The sequence below is a fragment of the Aethalodelphis obliquidens genome, unplaced genomic scaffold (genome assembly GCF_003676395.1).
Source record: "Aethalodelphis obliquidens isolate GAN/ISIS:26980383/991018 unplaced genomic scaffold, ASM367639v1 scaffold2, whole genome shotgun sequence".
NCBI lineage: Eukaryota > Metazoa > Chordata > Mammalia > Artiodactyla > Delphinidae > Aethalodelphis > Aethalodelphis obliquidens.
The window spans coordinates 70641750-70656324 of NW_020837946.1; the positions used below are offsets into that span (position 1 = coordinate 70641750).

A 14575-nucleotide genomic window follows, 5' to 3' on the forward strand; every position below is an offset into this window, starting at 1 on the left:
TTGTGTGTGTGTGTGTGTGTGTGTGTGTGTGTGTGTGTGTGTGTGTGTGTGTGTGTGTGTGTTCGCGCTCGCTCCCCCTCCCATTTATATATTAAAAAAAAAGAAAAGAAAGAAAAAGAAACAGGAACTTCTACTGTCACTTTCTCAAGGTTTTCAGTTTTCAGCAGCACAGGGAAATCCTGTGACATCCTAGTTGCAGAGATACTTGGATAAGCCTGAGTCATACACATGCCTTTTCCTATTTTAATACCGTTTCATACATTTTTTAACAGATTGAACTCCAAAGGCACTTTAGTGGTTAGATCAAAATCCCCTGCCGGGAAAAGGAGTGGAGCTGGAAGCTTATAGTCATGGCCTTTTGTTTTGTTTTTCATCTTTGTTTTTAAAAGAAGGTTACTGAAGCCATGTTGTGGTAAATCTCACGGAGGCTTTCAGCAGCAGCATTAACAAGACCTAGCTTTAAATTATGTAAAAAATGTGCAGGTCTGTTTAGAAAAGGTTAAACTGATTTAGAGGTCAGTGGCAAGATGCTTGTTGAGAAAACAAAAACACGATTGCAGATATTTTTCTTCCATAATCTCTTGTCTACATCCTTAGCCACTGAGACAAATCAATTAAGTTATTATCCCAATAATGATTCAATCAAACTGTATCTTTCCATGCAGACCATGGCTCTGTTAAGATCATGACAGATGACAGTGATGCCTGGTGGCTTTCCTAAAGGCGTTCACAGGATTATTGATTATGTTTAGTCCTTTTTGTTCTCAAAGTCATTTTGGGGGGTGGGGTAGGGAGGGCACTCTTACTATAAGTATATCTGAAAATGATGCTAATTTTCTGATACGATGACTGTCAAAAAGTATTGTTTTCTGGTGTTTGGTTCTTTCACTTGTTAGCTTTCCCTTACAAAGACAGTAAACACACCTGGTCTGTATGCCCTTGCTTTCCAAGTCAATGGAACTTTTACCTGGTTTAAGAAAAGCCCCTTCCTTTAATTTTTTTTTAAAAAAAATCTGCATTTGTGACTTGGCTGAAGTATATACTAAAATTTGTCAAGATTCAGAAGCTGGCATCTCTAAAATCTCTTCATGTGGCCTCATTTAAAATAAATGCCCTCAGATCCAGTACACTTGCATCGACTTCATAAATGAAGCCAATTTACAATAAATATTCTCCTGAATCCTCCCCCCGCCCCACCTCCCTCTACCTGAAAAGATGGCTAATTATGTAAGGGCCTTGTGTATTCATTTATTTGTTGTCGGAACCCGGTGGGGTGTTAGCTCTGAAATGGGGAAAAGGCTCTGAGGGCGAGGCCTTTTGCTGTGAGGGGCTGGAGGTTTTGTGTGTGGAGGGGGACAGCCTGCTGGTCTGGAGCACGCTGATAAGATGCTCTTCTTTTCACTAGGCTCTCCTTAGATTCAGAGACTAAAAGGGCTGACTGAATCAGAAAAACAAACAGACTTTCTTTTTTCTATAGGCGAAGAAAGAAATGAATGTGTAGGCATTATACAGACACAAGACCCCGGGTACCAGTGGTATTTGAGTCAAAGGTTTCTTTTGTTAGTATTTAGCCATTCACTGGGAAAGCACACTTCCAGCAAGGGGACCTGGTTACCATGAGTGACTTTGTGATCTCATCCTGGCTTAGTCTAAATGGGAAGTCTAATTAATGCTTTTTATAAGATTTTGTGACATTAAGCTTGCACCTTTCGGTTCACATTAGTTTGTTCATTTTGATGAAAGAATAGGTCCATTTTAGGTTTATAAGGCAGTTTGATTTTAATCTAGAAATATATGATCAGCTGTTAGAGCTGATTTCAGATAGTTTGCCTGAGGAAAACACTGAATGCGAGGAATACTTAAAAATCACCTTTGGAAAAAAAAATAAGCTGGAGTCACACTTGTATTATACATATATATTAATAGTGGCAGACCATCACTGAGCATCTTATAGCCTGTGGGTTGCTGAGAACCACCCAGCTATAGGTGGGTTAACTCATTTAGTCATCTTGACAGTCCTGTGAGGTAGGTAATGGTAATATCTCCATTTTACAGTTAAGAAAACTGAGGCATAGATTAAGTACCGTACTCAGTCTGTATGACCCAAAGTGTAGAGCCAGGCTTTGGCAGTCAAGCTCTTAAGACAGCCACGCTACGGCAGCTTGCTTATTACGTGCACATCTCAATGAAAACTCATACAGAGCTTCTCTGCATCACTGCCCGTCACCCTTCTAGTCTCAAAAGTCTGGTTTAGGGATTCCTCCCACCTATCTGGGCCATGGACAGGTGCAGGGAGGTGGTGGTAAGGAAGGAGTTGCAGGTGAAGGAGGATGCTGTGAATGACATGGACAGTGGGTTCGTGATATTTGGGATCAGCATTGATGTTAAAGGATTGCTTTACAGAGTGATTGTACGATTTCTTCTTAAAACTTTACAAATATAGGAGTCAGCCAGTCTCAGTTAAACAGAGGTGGGTGGTGCTCATTCCCCTCCTGCCCCACGTTGTGTATCGAGGACGTCACGGAGCACTGATCTCCGGCATCATTTAGGATTTTCCTGCATCACAGGCCTATGAGCATGTTAGAAATACATCTGCTCGGCTCAGGTCAGAGTAAGATGCTTTGAGTGGGTGATAACCTAGACAAAGATTGTTGGTTCTAGTCTCAGTGGAGAAATGTGTATGGCCTATGATTGTTGACTGTGACATGCAGATGCAGGATATTCGTTAAGCAAATCCAGTCTGTATGAGAACACCGCCACAAGCAAAATGAAAGCCCTTTAGTAGGACTTCTGTAGTTGTGAAAATATTTTTAGTATGTCTCAAAAGAAAAAGTGCTTTCCTTTAATTAGAGAAGATAAATATTTCCATTTTATTTTGAATTCTTTTATTAGCTACTTTCCCCTTCCTGTTTCCTTACTTCCATTTCGGAACTGCTTTTCTTGAAGTAGTTGATTCAGTGATGTCATATACTTGGTTTTTACAAATTGAGGTGTGTAGCAAGTACTTTTTTGCCTAGTGGTTTGCAGTGGGGTCTTTGGGGTCGGGGAGTGCATATAAGAATTTTCGTGTGTGTGTGTGTGTGTGTGTGTGTGTGTGTGTTTTCAAATGATCTTGCCAACCAATAGCTGTACTTGTTAAGTGTTGCTAAAACTTTTGATGAGTGAAGTACTTATCTCCCCAGTTTAAATAGATTTACATAGTTTGCTGCTTTCTTGAAGATTAACTGGGTGTAGCTGCACGTGAAGAATTCAACAGTGATTCAGTGTTTGGCCTTGTTAGAGGATGACATACAAAGCTGTTGATTAATCCTCTTCAAGCAGTTTCTGTTCACAGCAATTTATGTGTAGTAGATTGGGTTTTGTTAAAGTTTGAAGATTAAAGTGTTCAGAGAAATGTTTAAATGAACACTGTCTGAGCCAGTCCCAATTTGTTGTCGTTTTAAAAGAAGGTAAACCTACTCAAGCCACGGAAATTGGAGGTTTAGGGGAAATTAGCAGAAAATTAAATTGGTATACATAAGAAGGTCTTGTCCTGTTTTGGGATTAGGCTATTTCAGTGTGTTTGTGATTCAGTGGTGCTTGCGCGTCAAGGTAACCGTTTGAAATATGTAACCATGGCCGTTTGAAAAGTACGGAATTCGCCATCATCAGTGATCGTCCAGTTTTTCCGCTAGGCATCCCTTTTGGCATCTCACTACATTTTCCATAGTTCGCTTCAGGTTTTGAACACGTTTCTCGTTTTTGTTCTTTCCTTCCTTTTAGAGACTGCTGTCAGCTGGGCTCATCATATATTGGTAATACTTTCTGAGCCCTTTCTTGGGGTGGGCGGGGACAGGGGGAGTCAGTCTTTCCAAGTTTCTGAGAATATATTTCCAAAGCACTCTGCCAATAAATAAATATTTAAAGATGTATATGATATCCCTTCCCAACCTCAGCTATATTTAATCTTCACAACATCCATATAAAGTGGGAAAAGGTCAGGAATTTTGAGGCAGTGAATTTAAATGGCCTAGTTGGTGAAAGCTCAGGTCTCTGGAGTCAAGGGTTCTGTCAGCTACCAGAAAAAAGAGAAGGAAGCTTGGTCCAGAACAGCTGTAGCCCCACTACACTTCCCTTTACTTGGCCTCCCAAAGACATGTGGCACACAGAGCATCCCAGATTTCAGCTTTGGGAATTGTAGCTTTGTAATTTATTAGTATTTTTGGTTGTTTCATAAACGCCTTTGCTCTAGGGTTCTCAGATAGCGTACGGGACACCAACTTAAATTGGAATTTCAGATAAACAATGAATAATATTTTAGTATAAGCACGTCCCAAATATTGTGCGGTACTGTGTGTTTTTATTTGCGAAATCCAGCAATCCTATCTGTGGGGAACCCAACTCACTTTTTAAAACGAGTTATAAAAGAAATCGTAATTATAAACCATATTATTCCCGTGTTTTCCTCCAAAAATCTTGCCTCTTAGCATATTCCTTGAGCCCTGGTAACGCCGATTTCACATCTTAACTTCTTTAACCATCACTCAACCTAATTGAAAGAGACCCCGTCTTAAGTTCTGGCTCTGTCTCTTGCATGCTTTTTCACTTAACCTCCCAAAGCCTCACTTTCTGTTAAATAAAGATAATAGTGCCCACTCCACAGGGTTGTTGTTGTTAATCCTTCTAAGGTGTTATTATTATTAATGTCCCAACAGAGCAAGCAACAGCGGGTGGTCCTGGGAGGCTCTGTGTGATCCTGGGAGACCTTGACACAGCCTCTAAGAATGGACTTTGTTTAGAAAGTGGGGGCAGCCCCCAAAAGGGTAAGGATCTGGAGCTTGAAAACGAGACTGTCAACCACATATAAAAAAAAAAAAATCCAAAAAGAAATAGAAAAGAGCATCCCACCATATTTCAGAACAGTTGTTCCTGTATTATGCTCTTGTTAGCAGAGTTTGCCTTCCCTTTGGGGAAAGAAAGCCTTTCAACCCTCTGTTCTTTATTTTATGCAAATATATGATTGGAGAAGGAAAAAAAGAGCATTAATCACTCTTGTTGATGAAAAATGCTACCTTTTAATTTGCTCGAAAATGGACGGATTTGATTATTAGTATATGCGTGATGATTTCCTGAATTCTTTCCTTTGTCTTGTTGGTTTTCACAGATGCCATCTTTGCCTTTCTCAGAAAAATAAACATTGTTTTTCTCCTTGGACATCTGTAGGTGTTTGGTGGGTGTTTGTTTTTAAACTCGCATCTGTAGAGAATGCTTTGCTTTAATACATTCTAAAAGCTTAGTAAATTTTAAAATAGGATAGACATACCATGAGGAAGGAAGTAATAAGCTTTTCCTGAAATTAGGACAAGGTGAAAAAATTAAATGGGGCAAACTAAATTCTGTATTAAAATAATGAATCAATGTAGCTATTGTTGTTTAACACTTATTAAATGGCAGCAGCCACAACAGAACGTGGTGTTAAACACAGCAGTGCTCTAATAAATAGAAATGTACTTTGACTCCACTTTATTCATTTAAACATACGGACTTACAGAGCAGTGTAACGTAAACGGGGGAAAATTGTATTTGCATTTGTTAATTGTGCATCCAATACAGCCTCAAAAAATGCATGAATAAAAAAAGACTGGAAGGAAATATGCCAAAATATTAAAAGGTGTTTTCCTCTGTTGGTAGATGGAATCATGAATGACTTATTTTTCATGATTCTCTTTACATTTATTTTTCGGCCTTCCAGTCCCCCTTGTTCCCCACCTGAACATGCAGTCCCTTCGGTTATCAAGAAAAAGATAAAGTGAAAAGAATATAGAAAATTGTATTATTTTTAATGTTTAAAAATTGCAGTGACAACCCAATCCTCATGTCATTGAGAATTTCAGCATAGCATGTAGGTGTTACTTGTTTCTGTGCCTGAGCTTTGAGATACAGTCCTTTACTATTCTTTACGAATTTCTGTTTTTATTTTTACTGCCAATTCCTGTATCACATTTTTGGAAATCACCTAGTTCTGACAGATAGTTTTTGTATGTATGAACTTAGTATTTTCCCATTTTATACATACTCGACACGGCTTCTGTACTTTTTAAAAAACACTTTTAAGACACCAACTTATATGCGTCAGCAAGGAGAAAATGTAGCTATATATATGGAATTTCATATGCTAAAGTATTTTTCACGGAAGGAGTTATTTTAAATATTGAAGAATTACCGCTGTTTTCTCTGTTGTCATTTGACTTACAGGTGCATTTAAATACAGCTGTTTGGTGGACAAATTCCCCCTCATATAATTTCTGTATTGAACGTGAAAAACCAGGACTGTTCTACCACTCATGTCATAATCCTTTGGATTTATTTATTATGAATACTCATAGCTGCCTTCGTCACACAACGTCCTTTTCATCGTAGCTTTTTGAAAGGGCAGTGGGGTGAGAGGCGTGGCTTCCTTACAGGCAGCTGTAATTTATAATGGGACAGTTTCTGTAAGAAACACACGGTACAGATCATGTCTGCACTTTAGAAGCTGTTGTTACTGTGTAACCCAGGGGGGATTTATCAGGGAGTTTTGGCTGTGCTCTATAGAGGCTACAAGACTTCAGAGTGAAAGGAGGAGAGAGCACTGAAGGGAGGAAGAAAGAGGTGGGGGGGGGTCTGAGGGAGAGAGAGAGAGAGAGAGAGAGAGAGAAGGAAAGCAGTATTGCTGTGTTGGCTTCCTACTTTAGTGGTTGACATGCCACTTTACAAAATCTGTTTGTTTCATTGTTTTGATGCCCTGTAGGTTGGGTGCGATATGTAGCCTCATTGTTTTGTATTATCTGAGATTCTTAGATCCCATTTTTTTCTGCATAGGATTCCCATCACCTAGAATTTCCTTTCAGCTCTGTTCTAAAACAAGATCTCTGTCTCTCCACTTCCAGGAACTGCCTAAAAAAACATCACCCTTTCGGAAGACCATTTATGATCAACCCAACCCTATGTATTCAGATATTCTAGAAACAATGTTGTCTCCACTTTCTCTGTCTGTATTCTCAGTTTTATAAGTCAAATGCCCAACAGGCCAGCTCCAAGGGAGTGGATATGTCCTTTTGTTTAACTGAAAGTTTAACAGCGACTCAGAAACATAGAGTCAAATAATTACTGAGTGTGTAGCATAAGTTGAGTTGGGAATGTCATTCTGGAGGAGGTAAACGGGTGACACGCAGAAGGTACACTGTTGCTCGTTAAGGGAGAGGCTGGGTCGGGGGAAGCCAGTTTAGCTAGCACCTCAAACAGCTGAGAGATGGTGAGGACCCAAAAGAAGGCAGTTACGTTGTGGACAGGAGGAACAACCAAATTTTATAGACATTGGAGGACATAAAGCCCCTAAAATTGTATGTAAAATGTGGCGTACATCCGCTGTTTCCTGAGGAGACGTTCGTAGCTTTCATCAGTTTGCAGTTTGCCGAAGGGATTTGTGCCCTCCAAAAGAATTTATGACTGCATGTGGAAATGGAGGAGGACAACTTAAAGATGGTGCCAAGATTTCTAACTCAGGAGGCAGGTTGCCTCATGGAAGGTGACGTTTCAGGTGGAAGGAACATTACAGCAAAGATTTGAAGATAGAAGACATGGGCTTTTCTAGGGGAAGATTGAGAAATTCAGGTGAGCTGTACTGCAGGGTAGAGGTTGGAGGACAGAGCAGGCATAGGGTCAAGCTTGCTGAAGTGGATGCAAGGAGAGCCTGAGTTTAAAGGTGTTGTAATAGTTGAAGTAAAGCTGTGAAATGGAGTAACGGCAGTGTGAATGTATTAGATGGGGTGGATTCAAGTTATTGTACAGAGTTGGCGATTGATTGGGTGGGGAGTGGACAGTGTTCGTAAAAAAAGAGTCCTAGGTCTCTTGTCTGAAATGATTGGAAAAATAAAAAGTTTCTGCAAAAGTACTTGCTCTGGTCTCAGTGATTAGGTGGAATCCAACCATTCTCCTATAGGGATCGTCTACATTTTTTTTAGGCGTTAAATTGGGGGCAGGGGAGTGCTAAATTCTACTGGTATTCAAAGTCCAGACACCAAGAATACAAAAGGTCCTTCTGTATCCATGTTAGTCTCATAAGAAAGAATCGTCCAGCCCTGAAAGGCTAGTAGCACCCAGTGCGAACCACGTTAAGTACTCTTTTTGGATCCAGGAGATTGTTGTAAATATTTTTTTTTACTGCCACCCTGGGATTGTCTTAAAGTCAGTATAGAGGCTGTGTCACATGGGTGTGTAGATTTCCATGTTTGGCCTGGATCCTCACATTCTTTGGAGTGGAGTACTTATCCAGCAGATCTTTTTCTTGATAGTATATGTCATCGATAACATCTGTAGTATAACAAGTGCATTGGTTATATTAAATACTCCCACCCCAACAGGAGTATGAAAGACGGCAGGTTGGATGGTGAACGGGTTAGAGAATTCACCCTACCACAGTAAATTAGTTTCTGAGGAAAAGCCATAAGCTTGGTTTGACCATTTTAATTTGGCCACGTGAATCACACGTTACCACCCTTCCTACCAACCAAGTGCAGGCGGGAATTTCCAGCAAGAAATATAGAACTAGAGTTTTGGGCAAGAAGCTCAGGACCTCCTGCAACTTAATAGGTGGCACATTGGGAACAGGTTAAAGCAGTTCAGGAAGAGAAGGTGTCCAGAAGAATCTGGAGAGACCTGGGGAGCATAGATTCTGTAGTGGGAAGGAGGAAGAGCCTTAGGCAAAGAAGGGGAAAGAAATGGCAAAATGCTGGGAGAATCAAGAGAGTATCACAGAAGCCCAAGAAGAGCAGAGTTTCTAGCAGAGCTGGTCAGCTCTGTTAAGTGTTGCCTAGAGGTTAAGGAAGGTAAAGGCGAAGTAGGGGCCATTGGAAATGTCCGTTGGGAGGTCTTTGAAAGTCTTTAAGACAGAAGTTTCAGTAGAGTAGTCTGTGTGTGGTGGGCAGGGAAGGGAGCAGGGGTGAACGTGGTAGAAAGTACATTCCAAAGGGTTTAAGGAATGCATGAGTGAAGAGGGTGTGTCTTTAGAAAAACTGGGTGTCAAAGGAAAGAGTCCCTTCAGACAATCTTGAGGCAAGATTATCTTAGCATCTGACTGGTTGTAGGTAGAGCAAGGTGATAGAAAACAGGGACTAGTTGGAACTAGGTCTTTTTTTTTAAAGAAAGATTGAGGTTAGTCTTACAGGAAAGGAGAGAGTTTCCTGACAGTGATACAGGAAGGAGGAGATTGATTATGCTAGAGATGTTAGGAGGAGGAAGGAGGCCAGTGAAGCTCAACCTTTTAAAAGCCTACATTTCAGTAAAGAGGTTAGGTCGTCTGTTACGATTTAAAAAAAAAAAAAAGAAAAGATTCTAGGCCTAAAGAGTGTGACAGAAGATTTGGAGTAATCGCTCTTGGGAATTTGGTGAGCATTCAAATAGAGACGAGTAAAAGGATGCCTAAGCTGTAGCGAGGGCCCCTGGGAGTGCAGGGGTCTGAGTTGGCAGGGTATTTTGACCCTTCTCCCACAAGAAATGAGGGAAAGCATCTGGGTAATGAATTTATGTAGGGTTTGGCATTGGTAAAGGGATTAGGTATGAAAATCGAGAGTATCCTGATGAACGTTAAGGAGACAGGTGAACATTACTCAGCTATAAAAAGAAACGAAATTGAGTTATTTGGAGTGAGGTGGATGGACCTAGAGTCTGTCATACGGAGTGAAGTAAGTCAGAAAGAGGAAAACAAATACCGTATGCTAACACATATATGGAATCTTAAAAAAAAAAAAGGTTCTGATGAACCTAGGGGCAGGACAGGAATAAAGACACAGACGTAGAGAATGGACTTGAGGACACGGGGAGGGGGAAGGGTAAGCTGGGACGAAGTGAGAGAGTAACGTTGACGTATAGACGCTACCAGATGTAAAATAGATAGCTAGTGGGAAGCAGCCGCATAGCACAGGGAGCTCAGCTCGGTGCTTTGTGACCACCTAGAGGGGTGGGATAGGGAGGGTGGGAGGGAGACACAGAGGGAGGGGATATGGGGATATATGTATACATATAGTTGATTCACTTTGTTATGCAGAAGAAAGTAACACAACTTTGTAAAGCAGTTATACTCCTATAAAGATGTTAAAAAAAAAGACGGGTGAAATCAAGAGAGACACTGAACTTTGAGAACAGGGAGGGTCCTGGAGATTCTGATAAGATAAAAAGGAAAGTCCCTGGGAGTGAGGGAAGGAGAGTGATCAGAGAGGAAACTCCATGGTCAAGATCTTGAAGGTGTAGTCGTTCCAGGATCTTAACCTTTTAGAGTTATTGGGATGATTAAATGAGATGATACAGATGTGTCTGCCTGGCATGCCAGAAATGCTCAAGTGGTGATAATTCTTAAGATGTGGCTCTCATATAATTTATACCTCCCTATAACCATTGTTCAAATATTCGTGTAAATCAAATCATATTTCAAACAGACTTCAACCACGAACCAAAATAATATATATTTTTTAACTGCACCACAAGCCCAAATTAAGTTTTAAAATATACTATCAAACTATTTCAGAACATCTTAAGTTGCTTTTAAAGAAAAAAAGGTGGACAGGGGTGTGGATCCCAGCTTCATCATTTATTAGTTCTATTACTGTGAACACATTTCTTAAATTTCCTGCATCTTGATTTCCTCAGTGACAAAACGAGATAAAATAATTAATGTTATTGAGATGATTGGATGAAGTCATATATGTGACAGCACTTGACTCATCATCTGTCACAGGTGCTCTGTCTGCTTCCCTTCTTCCTTGCGGTGTCGCCTAACAAGTCAGTTTACACAAGAGGGTCTCGGCGGATGGGTCACAAAATGATAATAGTGGTAGAAGATTGTGATTCTGTTCATGAGCAGAAAATACTTTGTTAGGAGAGAGCTCTAGAAGGGAAACTCAGTTCTCATTGATAAATGGAAATGATTCTTCCATTGTCCTTGACTTCCTAGAGTAAAAGATCAAGGAGTTAAAGTAAGGTAAAGTGCTTTATGACAGACAAACACTACAGAGATGTTGTTATGGATTCTTGAATGGGTGCCCTTAAACTATTACATGAGTATTTTGTTTTCTTCAGCGTGTGATTTGAAGTTTATGAAGTCTATTGTTCAAAGCCACTTTTCCCAAATTGTGTTCACTAAGATCCTGGGGTTCTATTAAATGTTAAAAGTGTTCCAGGAATTGAAATATTCAGTGTTCAAAGAAACTTGGGAAACACTACGAACTATATAGTATTGTTGTCTTAGAGAGTAACAGTGGAAATCGCATTTAAAAGTCTGAGAAATCCTGCAGTACAGACATTTGTCCAACTTTGTGTATCTCATTGTTTCCTAGAATTATTTGATCATGGTACCTAGAATACTTACTAGCTATATTCTGTGGAACAGTTTGGGAAACACTTAGTTAAAGGAACCTTTTGCATTTTAGAGTTGGAAGGGACCTTAGAGATCATCTAGTCCAGCCCTTGTAATTTACCCCTAAGGAAATTATAATCCAGAGACATCGAACGATTTGTTCAAAATCTCACAGCCCAAAAAGCTAGGTCTTCTGACCCTGAATCCTCCATCGTTCTACCTTCAGAGTCTTGGCTTTTCCAAGTGTGGCACACCCTTGCACCAGTGTTTTCAGAATCACTTTCATATGAGGTGTTTTATTATTCTCTGAACAGCTAAGTCCTTAGGGATGGTATGTTGCATGTTACTTTCAGACAAAATAAATTATCTGCCAACTGTCATATGTTTTGTTTTTAACTTCTCCTCTTTTAAGGTTAGTTTTCCCACCTATTTTATTGTTTCTTAAAGCATTTATGAAATCTAGATTACTGACTTGGACAGTCAATCTAGTTTAAACTATCAGTGATCTAGAAAACCCACAGGTTCTAATTATTAATGGACATCCTTTTGCCCTCTAAATTTGTTTTGTCTTTTTCACCTAATTGGCTGTGGGTAGACAAATTTACATATGTTTAGCCCCTTCCTGCCTGACTTACTACAGCATGCAAAATTTGCTCTGTGGTTTCTAGAGTAAGTTCCTGTATAGAAGAAACCACAGTTTAGACTTTACATCCCTGCTGTGTGCTAAAGGCCCCTCTAGGACACACTGAAATGTGCTCTTAAAAAATCTGAATGACCAGTTCCTTGCCCTTTGTTACCATTAAGATATTTCAGGTACTAATAGTTCACCTGGATACTTTCTCTTTTTATGTATCTTAAGGTTCGTAGTTGCTTAGTCTCAAGAAAAGTGGGTGGGTCCCTGTCAGAGACTCTCACTGATTCTTTCTGGTGTCTACAACATGAAAATTTATTCTGAATGAATCCTGTGATGTGATAACTAGTGCTCTGGATGAAGTGATATGAAATAATGTCTGTTATGTCATGTGTATCACAAAAGAAGCATGCAATATTAGTGCTGAAAGGACCTTAAGAGATACACTTTTGTAAGTACTCATTTTAGAGTTGAGGATGTTTCAACATCACACAGCTTATTTGTAACAAAGCCAGGACTAGAACACATGTATCCAGGCCATAGTGCAGTTTGAACCTTTTCAAACGAATCCAGCTTGGATTATTATTCATTCAGTCAATATTTTAGAGACCAGTATGGGCCAAGCACTGTGTTAGGCCCTGAAGGGAATAAGACCTGATGATTTTATTTCTCAATGTTGTAGTGAAATAAGGGCTGTGGAACAGGGGTATAAATAACTATACAAGGTAGAAATGAATCAGTGGCTTAGGAAGTGTAGCTATTTAAGAAGTGCATGGTGTAAGAACATGTCTAACCTATAGCTATCATGCTCCGATTGACCTTAATTTAGATGATTTGACTTTTAGGTGCATTTGATTTGATTCCAGATAGAAACAACGTTCTCAATTGGCTGATCCATTTTGTCATTGTGTTGATTGTCACATTAGAGTTACCCTACCCTTTAATTGACTGTATTAAGCTGCTTATTAGGGCATAAAGCAGAGAAGAAACGGAAGTATGTCTTCCACATTCTTGGCATTAATTCATTGCCAAATTTAGTTTAGTTCTCTAAGAGGGGTGTGGAAGAGCTAGAGAGCATAAAGAGAAATTCAGGCAAAAATGGTACTATTTCAGTTTCTAAGAGGCTCTTCTTTTCATTGTTCACAAGTCAAAGGTATGAAGTAGGGTTGGAAAACATCACTTGTGGAGCTGGGATTGTCGACAATCAAGGGAAACAACAGATCAAGGTTTACCTAAAAATTGCTCGTACGTTTCACAGACCACCTACAACTGGGGTCAGCACACGGTTGTCTGTGAAGGGCCCGATAGTAAATATTTTAGGCTTTGCAGGCCATAAGGGCTCTGTCACAATTACTTAGCACTACCTGTGGCTTCAAAGCGGCCATAGATAATGCATTCGGATAGGCTGTGTTCCAGTAAACTTTGTTTACAAAAGCAAGTGGCAAATAGGATTTGGCCTCTGGACAGTAGTTTGCTGTCCAGACCACCCCTGATTTATGGAATCCTTTATTCGTTGTCTCTTCTACCAAAAGGTGCACAGAACCAACTGAAAGAAAGTGATACTCAAACCAGGTAGTAATGATACTTATTAGCACCATCAAAATAGAGTAGACAGAGAGTAAAACCAAGTGAGTGTAGGTTTGATCCTTAGCTTTGATCAGAAGGTTTTGGATTAAAGGCTCAATCTTTTTTTTTTTTTAAAATAAATTAATTTATTTTTGGCTGAGTTGGGTCTTTGTTGTTGGGCGCGGGCTTTCTCTAGTTGTGTCGAGCGGGGGCTACTCTTCGTTGTGGTGCACGGGCTTCTCATTGCAGTGGCTTCTCTTGTTGCAGAGCACGGGCTCGAGGCACGCGGGCTCAGTAGTTGTGGCACGCGAGCTTCAGTAGTTGTGGCTCACGGGCTCTAGAGTGCAGGCTCCGTAGTTGTGGCACATGGGCTTAGTTGCTCCTCGGCATGTGGGATCTTCCCGGACCGGGGCTCGAACCCGTGTCCCCTGCATTGGCCACTGTACCACCAGAGAAGTCCTAAAGGCTCGATCTTGACCAGATATTTTGTTTGGTTGTATTCGGGGAGGCTTCCTTCATGTATCTATGTAATCAATACTACCTTGGTCTTTTTTTTTTTTTTTTTGTATTTTGAATCCCTAAATCTTGGTCATAATTCTGAAATGGTGAGACAAGAGAGCCGTGATAAAATAGAAATAGCATCCTAGGAGTAAAATGTTCATTTTTTTTTTTCTTTAAAAATATGTTTGGTGTAGTTTGCTAGGGCTGCCATAACAAAGTTCCACAAGCTGAGTTCTTAAACAGTAGAAATTCATTTTCTCACAGTTCTGGAAGATAGAAGTTGAAGACCAAGGTGTTGGCAGGGCCGTACTCCCTCTGAAGGTGTTAGGGAAGAACCTATTCAGGCCTCTCTCCTAACTCCCGTCTTCACATGACATTCTCCCTGTGTGGATGTCTGTCTCTGTGTCCAGATTTTGCCTTGTAATAAGGACACCAGCCGTGTTAAGAGTCCACCCTAATGAACTCATCTTAACTCCATTACCTTTGTAAAGACTCTATCTCGAAATAAG

The 14575-nt window shown here is 40.2% G+C and overlaps 1 protein-coding gene across 17 annotated transcripts in view; it reads left to right on the top strand.

The window, feature by feature from the left end:
• The window catches only part of RBMS1 (RNA binding motif single stranded interacting protein 1), a 213007-nt gene that overhangs the window by 82787 nt on the left and 115645 nt on the right, over window positions 1-14575 (top strand). The window lies entirely within an intron of this gene.